Source organism: Thamnophis elegans, chromosome 1, assembly GCF_009769535.1.
Source record: "Thamnophis elegans isolate rThaEle1 chromosome 1, rThaEle1.pri, whole genome shotgun sequence".
NCBI classification, from domain to species: Eukaryota; Metazoa; Chordata; class Lepidosauria; order Squamata; family Colubridae; genus Thamnophis; species Thamnophis elegans.
Genome location: NC_045541.1, coordinates 126,387,166 through 126,393,165, shown reverse-complemented (window position 1 = coordinate 126,393,165; position 6,000 = coordinate 126,387,166). Strand labels below are relative to the sequence as shown.

General features: G+C 38.6%; 1 protein-coding gene across 2 annotated transcripts in view; it reads left to right on the top strand.

Annotated features, from left to right (window-relative positions):
• The first annotated feature begins 231 nt into the window (after positions 1–231).
• HEATR5A (HEAT repeat containing 5A) overlaps positions 232–6,000 on the top strand; it is a 73,912-nt gene continuing 68,143 nt past the window's right edge. For both annotated transcript variants that reach the window (XM_032230485.1, XM_032230476.1), the window contains exon 1: positions 232–635. The gene's annotated coding sequence lies outside the window, so the exon portion shown is untranslated. The remainder of the gene's footprint in view (positions 636–6,000) is intronic.

Genomic DNA, 6,000 nt, shown 5'->3' with positions numbered 1-6,000 from the left:
TGGCCGTGTGAGTGGCTGCAGAGAAAGGGGTCGCGCCGGGAGGAAGGGGGAAAAACCTAGCTTCTCTTTCGGTCTGAGAAAGCAGCTTCACAGCTCGGCCGCTTTGGCGGAGGGACCGGAGCCGCGCTCAGCCGCCGCCGCTCGATGGCTCCGGGGCCGATTAGGCGGTCCTAAGCGGCCATCCAAGCGGGGAAGGGGGAGAGGACGAAGGTGGTCCCGCCACCAACTCCTCCTCCTGGCCGAAGGAAGGGTGCGGGTTTCCCCGGCGGAGGCGCAGGGGAGAATTCCGATCCCGGCGCGGTGGCAGAACCCCGCCCTGTGCCGCCTGCTTTCCCGGAGCAGCGTCTCCCTGCAGGCCGGTCAGTTTCCCCGAGTTGCCGAAGCTCCTTATTAGCCCTCCTTTTCCTGGAGCCGGACGAGAGGGGCTGGCCGGGCTCTCCCACTCAGGAGGCGGAGGCAGCTGCAGATGGGTGAGAAGAATCCCTTTCCTTAGGGAGCGTTGGCGGCTGGCAAAAAGCGTGCCGAGCCTGGGGACACGTCAGGAGGGAGAAGCCACATTGTTAACTGAGTTTAACCGATACGGAGAAGAGACGGCGGGCGGCGAGAAGCTCTCCGGGGAATGGTTGTAACCAAAGGTAAGCGCTCATCGAAACTGTGTGTGAGTGATACATAGTGGAAAAATAGGTGGTGGTGGTGGGGGGAACTAAAAAAGAGGAAAAGTTGTAAAAAAAACAACTTTTTAAAAGGCTGTGGATCAAAGCATACCAAAGACACTGTTAAATGGGAATAACTTTTTTTTTAAAGGAAAAAACCTCTGGGTCTGCGATCCAATAAAAATACATATTAGAGGAAGTATGAATGAACCTGATAACTGTAGTGTAATTCCTATTTGCCGAATTAAAATATTGTTCTTAAACTATCAGGATGTTTTTTTATTGTTGATGTGTTATGCTCTTTCTCTCTCCTTTTTTAGTTTCTTTGATGTTCAAAGTAATCCATTCTGAATATGGAATAGGATGCTTGTGGTTCTGGGTACCTGTAGGGATGCGAGAGAGAAAACGATGACACACAAGTTACAATGTGCTAGCACAAATGCCATGACTTGCATACTTGCATCCAATGTAAGGATGGAAATACGTTATAGCAGTTGTGTGATGATATAGTGAACTTGGCATCATTTTGGAATCCACACTGCTGGAAACTGCTCTGATTTATTGTATAAGGATATAATTTTGATAAGAGTCACATATGTTCAAATTTGTAATAATACAAGAAATATCAATATATGAGAGTATTTGTAGTTTATGGTTATACTGTAGGGTCTTTGGTGCTCTCTGATCTTGGTTGTTCTTCTGCAGACATTTCATTACCCAACTAGATAATATCATCAGTGTCTAACATTGATGATGTTCTCTAATTGGATAATGAAATGTCTGCAAGAAAACATATTAGATCAGAGAGCACCAAAGACCCTTCACAACAAGAAATATCCCCCTCCTCCAAACTGTTGCTTCATATAAAAGTTAAACAGATCAACTTCAAAGTTATGGAAGCTTTGAAACATTTAAGTTCAAGCACATTTCATTTGCCATACTGGAATTAATATGCAGTATTTAACAAAACATTTAATTTTGTAATAAACTGTTTCACATACAGCTGTTTTCTTTAAACAATATAGCAACACAAGTTAGTTTTGACTGGATGATCCAGTTACATTTTTTTCCATGAGAACATAAAACTTCTTTTTGAAGGTCCAATTTGATATAAGGGCTTAAGAGTTTATATGTAAAACATTCCAAATTGATTTTTAGATTCACTTTTTTTTAAAAAGCACCTCTAAATCCCAAGAGGAAGATTGGAGAAGATCTTAACAGAGATCAACAGAAAATCACAATAGACAAAACACTAAAAGCTAGCATCACATGGGTCATAAAGTCAGAGAGGCTGGAGAAAAGGAAAGGGAAAGTATTCAGTGAAATTCATGAATAGACCAGTTTATGTCCGACATTAATAAAAGAAAAAGACTTTGCAGCACAAGCTTATTCCATGTGTCATAATATTGAAAACCAAAAAAGGGTGAATGAGTAACTCAGATTGGAGTAGGAAATTATTTATTGCAGAGAATACCATTATTTAGCAGCTAAAACTTTTTTTTTGCCAAATAAGCAAATTTATTTTGAGACAGAGAGCTATTTTGAAACCTAGCTAATGGCATAGTTTAGCAGTAAACATAGTAACTACATGAAAGGAATTATGAAACTCTGTAAGTATTTTTTTTAATATCCATTGTACAAATATTGTTGTCTCCTAATTGGTTTTAAAAAATGGCTAGCTTTATTGAACGATCAACTGGATTGTCTACTCAAATGTTAAATACTATATATTAATGCTCAATTCATTTCTTTAAAATAGCAAGGAAACTTGATACAAGACTATTTTTGTCTCTTGTATTTACTTTTTCATTAGATTTATGTCTTGTCTTTTCTCCAAGAATTCAAGGTGGCATGTAACAGCCCATTCTTTCCCTTGTAATGGGAAACTAGTAATTAGAATATGTAATATGGTTACAAGATTATAAGGTTCAAGGTTCAAGGTTCAAGGTTCATTTTATTTATATGCCGCCCTATTCCCAGCGGGACTCAGGACGGCGCACAAACCCAAAGGAGGGGAAGGGAAACACAAGAACTACAACAAAAAGTACAGGGAATTTAAAACAACCAACAGCCACACGCTTCGAGAGGGGAAGGGAAACTCATCGACCCCAGGCCTGCCGACATAGCCAGGCTTTTCGGAAGGCCTGGAGAGAGGTGAGGGTCCGAATCTCTGCGGGGAGCTCGTTCCAAAGGGCCGGAGCCGCCACAGAGAAGGCCCTCCACCGGGTAGTAGCCAGATGACATTGGCTAGTAGACGGAACCTGGAGGAGGCCTAATCTGTGTGATCTAATGGGTCTTTGGGAGGTAATTGGCAGCAGGCGGTCTCTCAAGTACCCAGGTCCAATACCATGAAGGGCTTTATAAGTGACGACTAGCACCTTGAAATTTTCTCTAATTATCTTTTCAAATAACTATAACTAATTAATTTCAAATCACTATAACATTTAATTAATTGAACAAGAAGCTATATCTTGAAATTTGTAGTCTGTCAATCACCTTTTTGATCAGGATATTTTATTCTGCTTTCCCTTTTCTTCCAGATACTTACAATATTCTATGCTTCCTATCATGATCAGTCTTTTATTAGGGGATTATCTTTGCTTAAGGAGAATGGCTCTGAAATATTATGTAGTTATGGAAGTCTTCAGAGCCTCCCATGTCTGCACAATACTTTTTAACAACATAAAGATGGAGGAGAGGACAGAGATCATTGTTAGTAGCATATTATTCCAGAAATATTTTTATGTATGTTCTTGTTTACGTCATTAAAATGTAATGGTAATGAACTAAAATGAGACTTTGGGTAGTGGTTCTATTGACTGATTTTATTGATACTCTCTTTGCCAAGATTTAGTGTTCTTAATGATGCCCAAAACTAGGTACATGTTTTTTCCCTTCTTAGGACTACCATATAATTAAATAGAATTATGATTTATGCTTGATAGATTTGAGTTGTCTGTGAGAATTGAATACTGTGTTATTATACAGTTAAACAAAAATAACTTCATTATATTTTTACAAAAAATTGCAGATGTTAATAATTTCAGGTAAGGGAAGAGAAATGTCAGGATAGAATTGTATTAATATATATTTGAATTGTTATAGTTCACAGTAATTATAGATGTGTAATCTTTTCATGTTATAAAGCTCTAATATACTTTAAATATTCTGTTTCCTTATTACAGTTGTCCTGTGGGGGAAAGTTCATTATGTTATTGATCTATATATCACTGTAGTTAATCATGAATAGAATGTCTCTTTTGTGAGCAGAAGGGGAAATTGCACCTCACAATGCCAGGGCCTCTGGTGCTGCTGTTTCATCCAATAGGTGTTTGCTCAGATATGCTCCTCATTTAGTTCAGTAGCACTTGTTCTCAAGGAAGTTTGCAAACTCAGGGATGAATCGCATTTATACAGTTTTTGAGTGAGATAATTTATTATATTTAAATCAAGTATCAACCGGATCATATAAGATGCATCAGTATACCCATATATTAGGAGGGTTTTAAATTAGAAAAGCTAATTCCCAAATTGATGGTTGTTGGTGCAATAAATTACTGGCTACCCCCTCTTTTAAACATCCCCATTCATGTGTCATTTATTTGGTAACAATTCTAATATATGTAGAATTTACACTCATTGATTCATGTCATACCTAAAAAATCGAAAGAACTTACTCCACTGTGGTGGCCATTGCAAGAAATGTTCCTGGAGCATATTTGTAAATATAAATCATAAGGTGAAGTATTGATTGTTGTTTGGATTCAGAAATGTATTTAGTTGCACAAATAGCCACTTGCTCTGAAATAAATCCCAAAAATTTGCTTTATCACACCACAGAATTTATATTTGAGTAAATTATATTGACTTCACTAACGCTCTTTGTTCCCAAAAGTATTGCACTTTTATGACTGATAATGTTCAAGATATGGGTTGGCAGTTAGAAGCAGTGGAAATGTTGCAGATAGTTTACTGTTTGAATATTAATACTCTTAAAAATACCAAGTTAAAGCTTGGTAATAATTCCCTGCAACTTAAAAGGCTAGAAAACATGTGAATATTTCTAAATCTACTTCTACATGATATGAATTAAACAACTGTACTACATTCACAGAATGTGGAGAAGTTTTTATGCTATTGCAGTGGGTCTCAACCTTCCTGATGCCACGACCCTTTAATACAGTTCCTCATGTTGTGGTGACCCCAACCATAAAATTATTTTATGTTTTCCGTATTTTTTTTCTAAAATATGTGTTTTCCGATGGTCTTAGGCAACCCCTGTGAAAGAGTCGTTCGACCCCCAAAGGGGTCGTGACACACAGGTTGAGAACCGCTGTGCTATTGGGTCTGCTTAGACTATATAACCTATGGCACATATGCCACCTTTTTAAGGGCATGCAAGGCGTTGCCCTGTCAGCTGGCCAGTGCACATGCGCATATTGGCCAGCTAACTTCGGCCTTCTTTTGAGGCCGTTTTTCGCCATCTGGAGACTTGCAAAAAACCAGCAGTATGGGCAAACCGGAAGTTCAGGAACAGACTTTTGGTTTGCTTGTAGAACCATTTTTCACCCTCTGAAGGCCCCTGAAGGCTCCGGAGATTGAAAATCGGCCCTACGGACAAACCAGAACTCACCATTCCCGAACTTTCAGATTCCCCGTAGGTCTGTTTTTCGCCCTCTGGAGCCCCCCTGTGCTCCCCTCCCCTTTTAGCACAGGAGCCAAAAAAGGTTTGCCATCACTGCTATATAGTATCTCTTTTATCACACAGATCCTAATAGCAGTGGAGAATCTCTACAGAAATTGTAGTTATAGTACATGACAACTATCATGCAATTCCTATTTGCTTTGCCACACATGTCTAAATGTGATAGGCATTATTTTTATAAAATAAAATGTGTGGCGCTTTTTGCAGTACATTTGCCACCCTAATGTCACTTAGAAATGAGGTTATTAATTTCAATAGGACTTATTACCTAGCAAATGGATTTAGTTTGTACACTAAGAGGACTTTGTTCCTCTAGGTAGAAACCAGCTATCATAACAGTATAAATAAATAATAAGCCTGTTCTCTTAAATTACATCAGATAATCAGATCTCAGTGGACAACTTAACTGCGTTCATGTCTGTCTCTTCTTTTAATGGTAGAAATTCTCTTCTCCCTACAATTAAATGAGACTATGACAGAACAAAGAATTGACCCTTAAATTCACGAGGAAAATCAACTTTTAGAAGAAAACTCCAGACATGTTTGTACAAAATTGACAAAAATATTTGTAGAAACATATATTACATATTGTCATGTCCTATATAAATGTTGGTAATCATTCCCTCCAACTTAAAAGGCTAG